At 39.4% G+C, this 17,891-nt stretch overlaps 1 protein-coding gene across 1 annotated transcript in view; it reads left to right on the top strand.

Moving 5' to 3' along the window:
* DNAAF5 (dynein axonemal assembly factor 5) overlaps nt 1–17,891 on the top strand; it is a 1,078,404-nt gene that overhangs the window by 156,398 nt on the left and 904,115 nt on the right. The gene's annotated exons all lie outside the window — the stretch shown is intronic.

Raw genomic sequence — 17,891 nt, 5'->3', positions numbered from 1 at the left:
CACCCAGTGGTCCATGCAGGAGCTGCCCATGTCTCACAAGATTATCCTAACAGAATCCTGCCAGAGGGACCTGTGCTGGTGGCTTCACTCCGGTGAAGTGGATTTAGGCAGACCATTCGTCTTTCTGCAACCAATAGCTACAGTGACCACGGACGCTTCCCAGATGGGGTGGGGGGCATTATGTGGGAAAGACTGTCCAAGGAGTTTGGCAGGAATACAAGAACCAGTTGCATATCAAAGTCCTAGAGATGAGAACAGTGCTTTTGGCATTGCAAGCATTCCAGGACTCCCTTCCACTAGGTACAATTGCAGTTCAGACAGATAACAAACAAGGAAGAACCAATTCTTAATCCCTGTGTTGAGAGGCCCAGAGAGTATGGCATTTGGCAGTTTCTTCTCAATGTTTTCTGATAGCAACACACATCCCAGGGAAGTCCAACGTGATAGCAGACAAACTCAGCAGAACTATTCTGATGCCTCATGAATGGTCCATAAAGCAGGAAGTTGTGGAACAGATTTTCCACAAGTGGGGCCATCCTTGCTGCGACTTTTTTGCCATGTCCATGAATGCCAAATGCGGCAGCTATTTTGCCCTGATCCCCACTCCAGGGAAGTCACCGACAGATGCACTTGTACACGATTGGCCCCTGGTTCTCCTCTGTCTTTCCCCCCTTTCCTTTGATTCCCAAATTCCTTCAGAATAGCAAGCAGGTTGAGGAGCAGTTTGATACTCATCACCCCATACTGGCCTCGTCAGATTTGTTTCCCCTTTCTATGACCCCATCTCTAAGAGGAGCTGTGGATTCTGGATCCAGTTACAGATCTCCTGACACATCCCTCAGGGACGCTCCATCCATCAATTGAAGCCCTCAGATTGACAGTTTGGTTGCTCCACTTCCACTTTTATAGCCAGACTTCCAGATATTTCCCCTGCAGTGAAACATATTTTGATTTCGTCCCATAAGGTTTCTACCAGAAAACTATATGTTAGCAAATGGAAAAGGTTTTCCTGTTGGGCTTTCAATAATCACATCGATCCTTTCACTGCCCCATAACAGCTGTATTAGACTTTCTAGTGAAACTTTTTGACTAAGGTGTAGCTGCATCTATTATTTGAGTTCAATTAGCCAATATATCAAACTATCATATTGGAGAAAAGGGATTAAAATTTATGTCCCACAGGCTTTGCAAAGCCTTCTTGAAAGGTGCTTTCTTACTAAGGCCTCCAGTGAAAGAACCACCAGCTCCTTAAGACCTAAACTTTGTGCTGTCCACCTTGATACTTCCTCCCTTTGAACCTGCATCATCATGTCAACTAAAGTTTCTAATGTGGAAAACAACCTTCTTGATAGCCATCACATTTGCTAGACAGGTATCAGAACTCCAAGTTTTATCGATACGTCCCCCTTACTTGATTTTCCACAAAGTTAGTCTCTCTCTGAGAACTAACCCTTCATTCCTCCCCAAAGTATGTTCAGAAGCGAATTTGAATCAATCCATCGACTTGCCTGTTTTTTCCCAAGATATGGCAACAAGGCAGAGTACAAATTACAGCAATTGGACGTACACAGACATTTACTTTTCTACCTCCACAGAACAAAGAAATTCAGGAAATCAGAACAACTGTTTGTATCTTTTTAAGATAAAAAGAAGGGCGCCCCCATATCGAAGGTCACACTTTCCAGTGGCTTACTAATTGTATAACCTTCACATACAGATCTCAGAATAGAGAACTTCCAGGAAAAATAAAAGGCCACTCCACAAGAGCTATAGCAACCTCGTCGGCCTTTCAGGCAAGGCTACCCATGGATTCAAATTGTGCAGCAGGAAAATGGGTAAAGCCTCATACCTTTATTACTCATTGCAAAATTGATTTGGCCTCCAGGAACAGGGCCTCTTTTGGGTCCACTGTTCTGAAGAGTATTTTCCCTTGAGCCACCCAAGAAAGTAGGTGCAAGGGATGCTGTCCCAGCCAGCAACCATCTCGCCTTCATTCTTGCATCCCACCCTCCTTCCCACAGCCTTCGATCCTGGAGGATCGAGAGGTTGCTTGCTAAATTGGAATTTGATGTTCTTTGAATCTTTTCCTTAGTTCCTTTATTGGACATGGTTATATGTAGGTGCTTCTAGTTATAGTATTTGTAAACAATATCTGGGTAATCTTCCCTGAGCATGATGGGATAGGGTATAGCCTCGAACCGGTGGAAGCTCTCAAGCATTTGTATGGGTTGAGTCGGAACCAATTGTCTACTCCGAACCCAACCAGCAATGAATGAAGGTGAGATGGACAACAAACATGGAACTTTATAGTAAGTACATAACTTTTTATTAGGCCATCACCAATCTAGAAATAACAAGCTGTTAATGCAGTAGCTAATCAAAAAGAGTGGGGCATGTCCAAATAGGCTCATACAAACCAGGGTAATGCACATTTGAGATTCAAGTTCTCATTCAGCCTCGGAACCATCTGAGCATTTAAAAGTAACTGCCAACAGAGTTCTTTTAGCTGCAGAAAAGTGTCAAAGTCACCAAACAAATGATCAGTCTGTTCTAAAACTAGAAATTTGAAAAAAGTAAAGTCATGACATCTAATACTGTGCCGTGCTAACGCGTTGGTTTCATCTTTTTTCCTAATAACAGCCAAGTGTTCCTTAACTCAATCAGAAAGCCTTCTGATGGTTTTCCCAGTGTAAAATGCAGGACAGGTGTTACAGACCGCTGCGTAAACTACCATGGAGGAATGGCAATCAAAATGTCTTTTAAAAGGGACAAGGAAATTACAGTGTACAAATTTATATACATTTCCTATGTACATTACAGAGCCCACTATACATTTGCCACAATCACTTCCTGTAGTGGGTTGGCTTAACAAATAGTTTGGATTATTATTTTCAAAGGAAATTTTCAAAGTGGTGTTTTTTTATATGTAAACACAGGTTCTGTGCCTAAAGGGTTGCTCAAAGAATCATGGGCTTTAATAATATTCCAGTTCTTGCAGATAACCTTCCTGATGGCTGCCATGTCCCTGCAGATGAGTAAAGGGAAGCTGCAGTTTCTATCAGTATTTTGCCCAATATAGTCCATTTTATGCTTGTTTTCAAACCCATATAATAGGATGGCTTTGTGTTTATTGTGTCTTTCTTGGGCCACTTCACCATAAATGTCTTGTACAAGCTATCGTGGGTAATGTCTATTGAAGAACATTTGAGACAGAAACTCACATTCTGTACAAAAGATCTCTTCATCACTGATACTTCTGGAAAGTCTGATAAACTGCCCCTTGTTAACATTTTTCTTACCAATAAAAGGATGTTGACTTTAAAGTCTTAAAACTTGTTTCTGTAGGTGTTTTTTCTAAACACATTGGAACTTAGTGTGCCAGAATTTTCATTCACTGATAAAGTGGTGTCTAAGAAAGAGACTTCTGATTCGCAGCCAGAAACTACAAAGTCCAGATAGGAAATGCTGTTGGAAAGAACATCAGTAAAAATGTCCAGATCAGTTTTAGACCCTTCACATAAAAAAAAAAAAAAATCATCAATAACACGCCTATAGAGGTGAATACTGCTGATGCCAGGAAGAAAAATGAGAGTCTCCAATTCCCATGTGCTTAACACTTGGTTAGCGAAAGCTGGGGCCATTTTAGACCCCATTGCTACACCTTTGACCTGTTGGTATGTCTCTCTATTAAAATAAAAAAAATGTTTTTCAAAACTGCTGCTGTTAGACTACTCAGAGTGCTAACCAGTGGAGGCTTATGCTATTGGGCTGCAGGACTGCAGCCCCCCCCCCCCAGCTGAGAAAACCAAAATAAAAAAAAAATCATGGAACTCACGCATGCGTGTGTGGAAACTCGAATCCGGACTGCTGTTTAACCAGTCCCGATTCAGAAGAAGGCAGCAGTCTTACATATGCCCCAGAAGTCTATGTGGTTACAACCGCATAGACTGGAAGGGGATTAGGCTGCAAGGTCTGCAGTCTGTGCATGCTTGGAAGGCATAGAGGCAGCGCACGCATGCGTGCTCGGCATTCCAGCGCCGAGAACAGGCGTATGGAGTAAACGGGACTACTGGCTGCTTTTGCTTGAGGCTTATGGAGGAATACGGCTGGCTGATTTTGCTTTGAATGAGGAAACTGTGCGTGTGTGCGTGTGTGTGCGTGCGCGCGTTTGTGTGTGTGTGTGTGTGTGTGTGTGTGTGTGTGTGTGTGTGTGTGTGTGTGTAATGTCCCAGTTTAACTGTAACTGGTGGCTAGAGAGAGTAACTCAGATTCAAGCCCTCAACCTTGGGTGGTGCAGGTAGCAAGAACCTGAATTCCCTACCCATCACCACTTGTGAAAAGCATTCAGATTTTTGCCTTATATTTTTGTTCTGTTCCTTATAAAATCTGTGTTTTTTAGATTTTTCTGGATTTTCAGGCATTTGAATTTCAGACTTCATATTCTTCAGAAAGTACATGGTAACACAAACCATTTTATTCTTGCAATTTTCTAAGTGTATAAGATCAGTATTTGAAATTTGTCCCTATTTTTGGGGCTCTATTCCCCCATTATTGGCTTTGTGCCGTTTTTTTTTTTTGTGCTAAGAGGTTGAGAGCTATGGTGAGAACTGAATTCACTGAATATGTTTGGGGACTGTATTCCCCCATTATTGTATTTGTCCAGGTGTTTTGTTCTAAGAGGTTGAGAGCTATCATGAGAACTGAATTCACTAAATGATAGCCATTTAAGTTTCAGTCTACGTGTCTTTTAAGAAACAGCTGATTTGGCATAGTGGTTTGTTGCTCTGACTATAGTGCACAAGGTCCATTGTTCAAGACTTGGCACTGAAATGCATGGCGATAGCACAGCATTTTATTCTAGCAGCTTTCCAAGGTTATACAAATAATGTTTAAAATGTGTCCCTGGTTTTTGGGCTTTTGCCTCCCCCCCCATCGCAATACATTTTGGCTTTTTCCAGATTTCTTATGCTCATGTGCTACAAAGTTGAGAGATACAGTTGAGTGTCTAGTAGATTTTACAAGGAGCTAAGAGCTTCAGGGGAATAGAAGTTTAGTGCTGCTTATGCTGAGTCTGCTTGCATTGTTAATAGAACAGCAGGTAGTGTACTTGCTTTCGATGCAGAAGGCTTTGAGTTCTACTCCCACAGTGTGTAAATGCATTGCTGATACTGTACTGTGTTGTACTTTTAAAGGGGGTGGATGCTCCAATCCCGAGAATGTTTTCTTTGGCAGAGATACTTAGTAACTATCAACATGATATCAGTTTGCCATCCATTCCTATTGCAGTATTACTAGGGGTTCCTATCAGCAGACTAAAGACGCATGTTTTTGAATGCGTCTTGGTCGAACTGACAAAACCAAAACTGCTAAATATCGAAGCTCACAGTACTCCCACAGTATGTAAATGCATTGCTGATACTGTACTGTGTTGTACTTTTAAAGGGGGTGGATGCTCCAATCCCGAGAATGTTTTCTTTGGCAGAGATACTTAGTAACTATCAACATGATATCAGTTTGCCATCCATTCCTATTGCAGTATTACTAGGGGTTCCTATCAGCAGACTAAAGACGCATGTTTTTGAATGCGTCTTGGTCGAACTGACAAAACCAAAACTGCTAAATATCGAAGCGGCATGTAAGCGAATTCTATCCTTGGCTGCTTCGGTACTTTGCTGTTTTCGGCACTATAGTGCGGTCTCGGTGTTGGTATATTTAAGTAGGGTGGTGTGGGGGGCACAATCCCCCACGTTGGGTGGTGTGAGGGGCGAAGCCCCCCATTTAATCTCATGTTTGAATGTGCTTTCTTTTTTTTTTTTTTTGTTGGAATAGCAATTTCTGTTCTGACAGTTCGGTTTTGTAAGCTTTCGCTTATATGGGGTAGATTAATCACCATTCGCTTACCTAAGCATTTGGTGATCTAATATAGACACGATTACTAGCGTATCATTTTTTTAATGTAACATGGGCAATTTATTCGCCAAGGACAATAGGCACTTTATTTGTAGATGAAACAATGAAATATAAAGATGTGTGCTAGCAGCAACCTTTTCATTAGTTACAGATCTCTTTAATTTGGAATTAGATGAATTTTATTTCTGCAGAGATTGTGCATATTTATTGATAGCAGTGGATTGTAGAAGTTTGAGTAGACTTTTATGATGGAAATGTTCTGAATTGGGCAGTTTTGTCATTATTAGTGCATGCATTTTGTTTCATTGTTTACTGGAAAAATGTTCAAAACAGTACATTTAAAATGACCTCTAACAACTGTACTGTATTATACAAGGAATATAATTTAATACAATCAAGAAGGTGTATCAAAAAACACATGTATGTTTCGTGTGCAAGGGCTCTATGATTTGAAAACAGCTCAAAGTTAATCTTTATTTGCCACTGGCCAGATGTATTTTCTTTGAATGTGGCTTTCAAAGCTGTTTCAGTTAATGTGAGTTTCAAGGGCAGAGAAGTTTTAATGCTAAGTCTATTTTCATTGTGAGATTGCATTGCTTTGTTTAGCAGATATCTATTAGTGTTTGTGCTGTAAAATATAAAATAAAATGCATATTACAGTGTTTATGGTAAATGGGGTGAAATAGCCAAGTAATGGGACATTGGAATGGCTGCAAGGGGGGGGAGGCCCCATTCGACCATGATTTTGTGAGGGGGGGGGAGGGCGGCAAACTCAAAGACAGCCCCGGCTGAACTTTAACTCTCAACTGCCCAGATTTCCACAGAATGAATAGATGTTTGCTTCTTATTTTTTGTTTGTTCCTCGTAACATTTGTGGGTTTTCTGGCAAATCATTTAGGAATGAAGTCACTAAATAATGACAGACATTGAGTTTCAGACTTCATACCCTTCAGAAAAAAATGCATGCTAAAGCAAGACCTGTTCTAATGCATGCTAAAGCAAGACCTGTTCTTCTATCAACTAAGTTTATACAACAGCAATTTTTAGTATTGTCTGTATGTTCCCCGATTATATTTGGCCTTGTCCAGATTTCCTGCATTAAGTGGTTGAGAGATACGAGCAAATAAATCGCTTTATAGAATTAGGTATATCTAGACCTCTCAACTGTCCCTGACTTTGGCTCAAAATGTTGCTCTCCCCCTAATAATCCCTCCACAAAATGGCAATTTTGGAAGAAAATGTGGAGGGTTTACAATTAAGAAATAATTGTAATGATCAGAGTTATAGATTACTTTTATTTCAAAAATGCGTGTAGATTCTCTTATTTTGTCAGCTGCTCAACTTAACAGTACTAATATTAAAAAGTGTCCCTTCTTTGACAGGTTCCGAGCTGTACTGTGTGGCTGTTTTATATTTTTGCATCATATTTTTGGTCCGTTTTTCACAAAATTGTGGTTTTCTGGCAAAGTAGTGGAAAATCATTAAAGATTGAAGTTGGAAAACATTGACAATGTTTTGAGTTTCAGATTTCATACCCTTTAGAAAATTCATACTAATGCAAGACCTACTATTGTATTATCTTTCTAAGTTTATAAGAGCAATATTTAAAATTTGTCCTTATTTTTGGGCCTTTGTCCCACTTCTATTTATGGCTTTGTCCAGATTTCTTGCTCTGAGGTTGAGAGTTATGACAAATGTGTCAGGGCCATCACTGTCAGCCAGAGGCATTTCAAATTACGACATGCTTGTTTGCAACCCACTCCCCCATGTAGTGACTCTGGATGTGTCCAAGCAAGACAAGGAGCAGTTATGCAGTGTAAGTGTGCAGAGTATCCCCCCATCCATGGTAGACACAAGTACTACAATGGTTTTTCATCTTTGCTTGATTTTGCAGAATATTCTGGTTTTCTGTCATATTTTTGTACTGTTGAGTTATGCTTATTATTATTCAGAAAATGCATGTTGTTGCACTGCCTGTTGCTCTGTGTTTAAGTAGCAGTGCTTTAATGACCATCAGATAAGCCTGTCTGATATTGTAAGATGCAATTAAGCCTTAATAAGCATACTGTTAATTAATTACCAATATTGAAAGCCTTTTTGTTGTTGCCATGCAGAGAATATTTACATAACTAAATAACATCTAAGCCTTGGGTATTGAAATGCATATGACAGTTTTTGTAATAAAGGAGAGGATTACAGTATTTTCAGACGCTCACTATATTTGTTGGAGACTTGCAGTCATCTTTGCAGGCTTTACCAGTAAACTAAACAGAATGCCAATCTATCATGTGTGGTCCATAACCTGTGCAGTAATCCTTTAAACAATTTATCTTGAGCTTGTTTCTTGTTTGCTGTTCATTTTTTACTTTGATCATGTTTTCCCCATGAAACAAATAGATAGTTGTTGTCAGGCAGCAGGTCTTTTTTGGATAAGAAACATTTTTACAAGTATCACAGAGATTGCTACTTTCAGCATGTTACTTGGTACTTTTATAAAGCTAAATATAAATTATAATTAGAACTGCAGTGCAAGGAGAAGTGGTTTGAGCTGAATGTTGCTTGTTTTTTTATACTTGATTTTGACTGGCATTCCAGTAATGTATTTAAAAAGTAATTTATTTTTTCATGCCTCACAACCTTTTTGTTTCCATCTAGATATTAAGTAAGCTGTCATGTAGCCAATGCATTGAAATATTTTTTTTCTTCTACACTTCATTTTGTCTTGGTTGGACTCTCATAGTGACTGTTTGGCACCCAGGGCAGCTTATTTAATTAAAATCCCAGTTTTTGTGGTTTTCAGCATAGCTCTGCCCCTTTCTAGTTGGCCACACCCCTTCCCATTGGCCCCACCTATTCAACTGTCTCCTGCAGCCCCCCTTTGATTTGAAGTCACCAGCCACCACTGGTGCTAACTCTGCTGTTCGTGAACCCTGTGCACTTAAGAAGAAAAAACTCCAAGGCTTTAAGTCCTTTTTGATGGGATATGTTAGTGTATAGAGCGACAATATCCATCGTAACTAGGGTGTATTTGGAGAAATCAGTCCTAGACTTGTAAAGTTCATCCAGGAAATCCCGAGAGTCTTTAATATAAAACTGATTAGACTGTACTAGCGGATTCAAAACTCCATCAATATATTCAGAAATATTTTAAGTTTTAGTGCATTTATTAGAGATGATAAGTGTGAATGGTGGGTCAGTGTCATTTTTGGGATACCAAAAAGTTTCCCTAGATTAGGATTCATAACTAACAGGTATTGGTATTCCTCCAGAGAAATGTGTTGGTTAGTTTCTAAGTTTTTCAATAAATGGTCAATGCTGGCAAAATTGGAATAAATAATAATCCAAGGTGACTTCTTTGTAAAACTGATTGTCCACTAGCATATTTTCAGTTTTTTGTGTGTAAGTGTTCTGTTCCATTAGCACTAACCCCGTGCCCTTATCTGCTTTCATTATCAGTAATTGCCTGTCATGTTTAAAATCAGTTAGTGCTTGTCTTTCCTGTGGTGTCAGGTTAAACCATCAGCTGTAACTCAGTAGTGTTAAAAGCTCCCTTATATCATGCTTGCAAACTCTCAAAAAAGTGTGTAAGGTGCTGTTTAAAACTGGATTAAAAAGACTCTTCTTTTTGAATCCTGGAGTGTAGCTGGTAACATCTATTTGAGTGACATCTTCAGTATCTTCTTCCTTATGAAAATGCAGTTTCAAATTCATTTTTCTTAAAAATTATCTTAAGTCTAATAAAACATTGGTAATGTTCTGTCTTTGTGAGGGAATAAAAGTGAACCCTTTATTCAGTAGCTGTAAGTGTTCTGGTGTCAATTGTCTGTTAAATTAAACACAGCACTGGAAAGTAGTGCTTGTCTGTCTTTCTTCTTCATTTCCTTGTCAAGCTCCTTGTTGTCATTCTTGTCTCTCTGAAAGATCACTTTGTTCATTCCATGTCCTCTCCCCCTCCTCTCCCTCTCACATTCCAGTCAGCTTTCTGCCCTGTGTTCAGCACATTCCATTGATCTTGGGATAAAAATAGTTGTTGTCCTTCTGAAGGACTCAGTACAATATCTGTGATACGAGAAGCACCTGCAGTGCAAGGTCTTTGCTCTGTGTTAACCTCTGAATCCTGGTGATTAACCTGGGTCTGGGGGGGGTGATTGCTGACCGACCCTTCCTGTACACTTAAAACTTTTATGCCAATCTCTATTCTTGTTGATAATGTACACCACACCCTCTGATATTGCTTTGTCACAATTTAATTTGTGCCTTTTTCTATGAGTGATAGTGGCTAACCGCCTACTAATTCTGGGGGCTATGCTGTCAAATAAGTGGAGGAAAAATTCAAAATCTTGATGTAGTGTAATAACATTATGACGCTCTTCTATTTATTTTCTTAAAACATCAATTCTTTGATGATGATGTCTAATAAGAGATTTTATTACTTTGATTCCTGCATGATTGTAAATCTTGGTTAATTCGTTGAACAAATCGGAATCTTGAGCTGTCCCATTTGCAAACGTAAACGTAAACACTCTAAGGTATTGTGTGTGTGTGTGTTTGTGTGTGTGTATGTAAGTATGTATATATATATATATATATATATATACATATATGTATTTGTATGTGTGTGTGTCTTCATGCATATATGTATATATACATGTGTACATTTTCATCCATCCACAACCCTTTTTTCCCATTTTTGCACATGGGGTTGGGATGTCACTGCAACAGTGACAATCATCATTCTAGAGCCAAGGTTTACACCGCCAAGTGGCTAACCCTGCCGCGGTAGTTCTTTCACACCACACACTTGCACGCACACTCACACCTATGGCCAATTTAGAATGTCCAGTCCACTTACTGTTTGTCTTTGGAATGTGGGAGGAAACTGAAGCACCCGGTGGAAACATGCGAACACAGGGAGGACATGCAGACTCCACACAGAAGGCATCCCATCTGAAAATCAAACTGGGGAACCTTTTGCTGTGAGGTGACAACACTGTCCACAGAGCCACTGCATGCACACTGTATACACACACACACACACACACACACACACACACACACACACACACACACACACACACACACACACACACTCACACTCACACTCACACATTTATATATATGTTTTTCGTTAGTTTGGTCGGGGCAGTTAGAGTTGTCGCCTCAGTGCAAGAGGTTCTCCGGTTCAGTCCTTGGCTGGGGTGCCTTCTGTGCAGAGTCTGCATCTCCTCCCTGTGGTCATGTGGGTTTCCTCTGGGTGCTCCAGTTTCCTCCCACATCCCAAAGACATAGTGTAGGTGGATTGGACACTAAATTTGCCCTAGCCGTGAGTGCGTGCATGTGTGTGCCTTCCGTAGAAGGTTGGACGCCGAGCTGGCAACTCAACATCATAAAACTCTACTGCCAATCATGAGTGGACTGGTGATCCCTAACCGGGAAAAAGCCGAAAGAAGAAGAAGAAGTTAGTTTGGTCAGGGGATGCATTTGTTGTCTTCCGAGATTTGAGGAAAATCTCATTAGTTGGGAAAGGTGTTCAAATTCTTACAGTTGAACATTAAGATGTCGACTGTAACATATTTCATTATTTTCTCCCCATTCTCTGTGGTTGTATATGGTGTGAGGAGAAGACCTCCCCCTTAAAAGCAAAGTGCTTAGTATTTTGATGGTGATCGCAAATGTAACACATCTGTTTACATTTCCAGATACTGTTTTTAGAGTTTCTCTTTTTTGTTTCAGTGGTGGTAGTCAAGGATGAAGTTATTTCACATGTTTTCTCTCAAGTTAAATTTCAACAATGATTATTTAAAATAAACTTGCATATGGATACACACACTCACAAACGCATAATGCACACATGTATGCACAGGAAGCATAAGTTGATTGTTAAAATAATCAACAGCTGTTTAGGTGACACTATTTGGTAATCAAAACAGCTGATCGTCAGTTGTGCAAAATCACCATAATACTGGAGTCTGTGAATATGACCTTTCCCCTGTATTATGTGATGTTTTCGTTGGAATATGTAATTAACAAGGAAATATGGGGTTTGTGGGGGTGTTGCTGTTCTTTAAAAAAAAAAATATGGTTTTATAGGTAAGTAATAGGCTCACTGCCCTTATGGGCCATTTCAAGCCTAGCCGATTTCTCTTTTGTTGCTTCAATTAACCTGCCCTGTTTGGTGTCAAGATTGGCTTTACCTCGCAAGTGGTTGAAAATGATATATTTTCCCTAGTGAGAGTAACTGGGATCATGCCATAGACAATTTGAGAGCACCCAGGCATGGGAGAAAGCATTTAGAAGTTACTTTTATCTGTTAGGGTAAAGTTACTATTACCCATCTATAGATCCAGGTTTAATTTCAATATGGACAGGAATGAGCTTTGTTCTATGTGGATGTGGTGTTTGTTCCATAGCAGTGGTATCCTCTGCCAGATATACCCATCCCTTCAAATCATTCTGGTGATGTTGCAGAAGAGGTTTAAATCCCTGGACCAAGTATTTCTGATCCCATTTGCCTTGCTGATGTGTAGTAAATACATCAGAACGGAGTTGGAGGATGTCTTATATGGCAGACACACCAGTCTGTAGGATGACAAGTGTACTGACAGGCCTTTGAGGCTGTCCATATTGAGCATATTGTTTAGGCCTTGATCCTTTCAGTAAGGCTTCTCTGTGGATGTTCCAGTTGCTGCATTCATTTGGACAGATGCATTCTAAAAGGGGGCATTGTACTTGACGACTGGTCTAATGAGGGGACAATGACATCTGTAGCTGTAATCACAATACTGTTTATAAGCCTCACAATGCAGATGCATAGTTTTTATCGCAGTGGGCATTTGATGGTGGAAAGTTAGGTCACTATCCACATAAGTTCCCAAATCTTCAACAACTTGGTCAACTGTCAGGGGTGTATTGTCAGTGTAGTAGTTCCCCTAGGTAGACAACTTCCCAAAGGATAAAATAATGCTTTTTTGGCACAGAGTTTCAGTCCAGAATTTTGGCACCAGTAATTTATTAGAGACAAACCTTCCTGCAGGATGGCTAAGTTATTTGGGGATTCAGTAACTACTCCTAGCTTGCAGTCATCTGCAAACTTGGTCAGCAGTAGATCTTCGGTATTGCCCTTTACTTCGAGAAGTAGATGCTAAAAGGAGAGGTCCTAGCAGTGGAACACCAAAACAAAAGTAAATAGAACCTTGTCCACCACGGCTGGATACAAATACTTTATTTAAAATACCAAAACGTAAGAGCTTTCACAGTCTCTATGACTGCTTCCTCAGCCAACTTTAAACAACTGAAGCACATTCTTTATACAGTTAAAAATCAGTTGACAAGTAATTGATAGCAGTTAGGGTATTTAAAGTGTCCCTTACACTTTGCTACTAAAATACATCTAATACTTAATTTATGAACTTATTTATTAAAAACATTTTTAAAAAATATATATTCACATTTGTTTACACATTTATGTAAGTTAATGTCTGAGTGCTCTAGCTTTTAGGAATGGTTTCAGTGATACTGCTTCATTTATACCTGGTGGTGTATCTGCATTAAGTTTAATGATCCACCTTTGCTCAGCCGCTTCAGTCCTATTCCTCACATCACCTCTTCTCATCCCTTCTCTGATAACCTCTAGAACAAAGAATTTGAAAGTATGGTCTCTCCCTTCTGCCTCAACATGCTTGGCCAGTGCACTGTTCTCCTTTCCATTAATGATGTCTCTATTCTGTTCAAATATACAGTCCTTAAACATTCTGTTTGTCTTCCCTATATAGAAGACCATACATCTCATGCAGAAACTAAAATACACAACATTCTTGGTTCGACAGTCAGCATAGCAATTCTCATGAATTACTGTCCGTCTGTGGATCCCTATCACAACACCGACACGCCACAAAGCCGACACCCAAAACACCGACACCAAAAGACCGAAAACGCACAAAACCGACAACTCACAAAACCGAACACCATAACACTGACACCCAAAACACCGACACACAAAACGTAAACTACACATTACACACAACTATACATGCACTGACTGTAACCCAAACCCTAACCCTAAGGTCAGACACTACTGCACACTTACCCTACCCGCACCCTAACTCACTTAACCCACCACTAAACCTAAAGTCCGTCACTATCGCACACTTACCCGCACCCTAACCCTAACTCACTTAACCCGCCACTAAACCTAAAGTCCTCACTATCGCACACTTACCCTACCCGCGCCCTAACCCTAACTCACTTAACCCGCCCTTAAACCTAAACTCCATCACTATCGCACACTTACCTTACCCGCACCCTAAGTCCGACACTACCGCACACTCACCTTTCCCGCACCCTAACCCTAAATCCCTCACTATCTCACACTTACCTGTCCGCTCCCTAACACTAAATCCCTCACTATCGCACACTTACCGAGTCGTGCTCACATGTTGCCCATGTCAGTGTTTCGGCTGTCGGGATTTCACCTTGTCGATCATCTGTCTTGTCGGTCTTCTGGAGTCGGTCTTCTGAGCGTCGGTGTTTTGGCGTGTCGATCAAGTCAAGGGGAACCCCGACTGTATGTATGTGTAAAAGTAGTGCAAGAATGTATGAATTTGCATGCTGCACAATTTCTGCACATGTAAGTCCCTAGTCTGGAAGGTACAATAGGTGGCCGAATTGTTTGTGTTTTACAGCATAACTGTTGTTTAAGACATTTTTTATTTTTAAAGAAGAGTGAGGTGTCCTTCAACACTTCTTTAAGTTCATCTACTGCTATCAAGATGTTCCAGTTCTTCCTGAACACCTCACAAAACACATTAATGTCACTGGAAAATGAAATTAGGAATCTAATCTTCCCATTACCTGATCTATTCAAGTCTGATGCAGAATGGCTTGCCCTCTGTTCCCCCATTCTTTCAATGATTCTTCTATACATTTATCCAATTCCTTCCTAGAATAGCCCCTTTCTAGAAATTCTTCCCTGAGATTATCCAGAGCTGCTATTAACTGTGTTTGATTGTTATGCAGTCTCATAATTCTCAAGATCTGACCCTTCATGACATTTCTATTAATGTGGTTGGGCTGCATACTTCTTCTATGGAGTATGGCATTCCTCCTGGTGGCTTTCTTATACAAACTAGTTTCCAATAATCTGGCCTCTGATTTCTTGACTGTAACATCAAGAAAATCCATACTCTCTCAGGAGAAATTACATGTAAACTTTAGGAACGTAGTGGTGGTATGTAAATAAAAAAGTCTTGTAGCTGTTGTTCAGTGCCTCCCCATAGAAGGAAACTATCTTCCACAAAACGAGTGTACCACAGCAAATGTTGGTTATATTCGCTGTTTTGTAAAAATGATGTCAGTTCCCAGTGAACCAAGGCAAGATTGGCGTAGCTATTGGCACAAGCTGTGCCTACAGCTACACCTATCCTTTGCACATAGTACTGATCTCTGAAGACAAAGACATTATTTTCTAGAATGATGCCCAATAAGTTACAAATCAAATTAATTTTGCTATCAGTGTAGGCCCTTTTAGTACCTAGTTGTTGTCTGATGTTGTCTATGCCCCAGTCATTCGGGATAACCATGACTAATGATGCTACATCTAAGGTCACAAATTAATATTCACTTGTCAATCCCTCAGTCTTGTAATAACAATTTTGTAAAAACATCTTAATGCCTCGTAATACATGATCGTAAGTATCTAGCACCGGATGCAAGCATTTCTCAACATAAATGGACAGTCACCCACCCCTTGCTCGAGACTATAGGTCTCATTGGTGGGTTCATGGCATCCTTATGCACCTTAGGTAGTCCATATATAATGGGTACAAGTGGAGCTTCTGTTGCAAAATAATTGAATAAGTCTTCTGAGATCATGCCTCTTATAAGTAAGTCAAAAATCATAAAGGACACTCTATCAGTAATAGCTTTCAACTCTGTCCCATTAATTCTTACATATGGGTAATGGTTACTGAGCAACTGATCCATTCTTGTTATGTAGAACTCTTTGTCCATGACAGTCACCCCCCCCCCCCCACACACACACACCTTTGTCTGCAGGTCTAATCTCAATGGACCGTGTTTTCTTAAGTTCAACTAAAGCATCACATTCATTTGTGCTTAGATTGTGATACCTGGAACCTGTATCATTGTCACACAGTTCCCTAATTTGTTTGTCACATACTGATATAAAAGTGTTTACCATTGGATGCATTTTGGGTGTAAATGTACTTGGTTTAGTGAACTTATTAATTTCACCAACATCCCCTTTAAATATGGTTTGTAATGTTAATGTTCTCCCAAACATTCTCAGTTCTTGCAGGATGTCTACCATAGTAGTCTTTTGTGAAGATATAAACAATAACCCTCTTCCAAGTACACCCAATTGAGCACTAGTCAAAGGTATAGATGAGAGGTTTAGGACCAAACCTTGGAAATCTTGCTGCGGATGACCATTTTCTGTTTGGTAATGTTAAGTTAGCACAATTGAGTGAAACCTTAACTGTACTTGACAACAGTATAAGAAATGATTTACTGTACGAAAGCAACAAGTTTAAGTTAGATAATATCTTAATTGACATTAATAAATATGTTAGTAAAGGTTTGGATAATAAAAATGAAAAGTTGTTGAGAGATACTAACGACTATTCAAGCATATGCGCATTTTAATGATTATAAGAGATGTATGAATGCTGTGAAAAATGTTGGGAAAAACACTGTGCATGCTTCTAATTATAACACAGGTTTTGGAGATGTTGTCACAGTTAATCACAATGATGAAATGCAACACATTGATAATAGTGAATATAACAGTTTTGAAGAACAGACATGCAACACATTGATAATAGTGAATATAACAGTTTTGAAGAACAGACAGTACGCAGATCGGAACGCCTCAAAGGGCGTTACCAGGGTCAGCACCAGAATCATTATTATCAAACACACTACAGGAACGGCAGATTCAGGCAAACATAGCACCTTTATGTTCTAACATTAGGTGCACATCTGAGAATGTATTAAATGCTAGTTCAGTGACAAACAACACAATAATTGTTAATCAAATGATTTCTGAACAAGTTGTTCACACACATGGAGAATTAACATTTTCAAGGACTGCTAAAGATAGATTGTCTTTTCCTGATTTTAGTAACACAATTAATGTTAGTGTGAACACATTCAATTCAAGTGTAAATTCATTAAGAATTTTTCAGGATAGTACTGAAATGAACTCAGATATGCTAGAATCCTTAGAGTGTGATATTATTAGAGAAGGCAATTTCTCAGTGTACAATTTCACAGAAAAGAAGCTGGATAACAATTTTATTTTACTTTTTAAAAAAGGTTTCAAATTTGTTCCAAGTTTTAAACCGGATTTGGGGCTTATTTTGTTGAATCTAAAAGCTTATGTGAGATTTCTTAATTTGCAAATGTATTTCAAGGGTAAATCTAACAGCTCTAACTTTGACAGGGGGCTTAGTTTGAAGAGAAGTAGTACCTTTATTCCACCAAACAACCAGATTATTTACCTTTTTGAAATGTTTTGTGAATGGCAACTGAGAAAGGCATGGAAAGAAACACATTTTTTAGAAGACAACCTAACTGAGGCAGAAAGGTTTTGTTTAAAAGAACTAGCAGCAAGTAATGATTATAGGGTGATGAAGCCTGACAAAGGGGGAGGCGTAGTTATTATGAAAACAGTGGATTACACAAACAAAATTTGTGATATGCTAGGTGATGAAAGTACATATACATCAGTCTCTAAATACGACATTATTAAAGCATATTCTAAGGTAGACTGGCTGTTATATGAATTATTAATGGATGGAGATATTTCACAAACAGAATATGAATATATGTCAGTTGATTTTCCTGTCACACCTAGCATATTTGGAATACCTAAAATACACAAGAGTGTAACCAATCCTCCCTTTAGACCGATTGTGGCTGCAAAACGTTCAAAATTAGAAGCAATTGCACATTATATAGAC

Source organism: Protopterus annectens, chromosome 12.part0, assembly GCF_019279795.1.
Source record: "Protopterus annectens isolate FY-2018-M chromosome 12.part0, PAN1.0, whole genome shotgun sequence".
Lineage (NCBI taxonomy): Eukaryota > Metazoa > Chordata > Ceratodontiformes > Protopteridae > Protopterus > Protopterus annectens.
The sequence above is the reverse complement of the archived record's forward strand: the minus strand, read 5'-3'. Positions and strand labels throughout refer to the sequence as shown.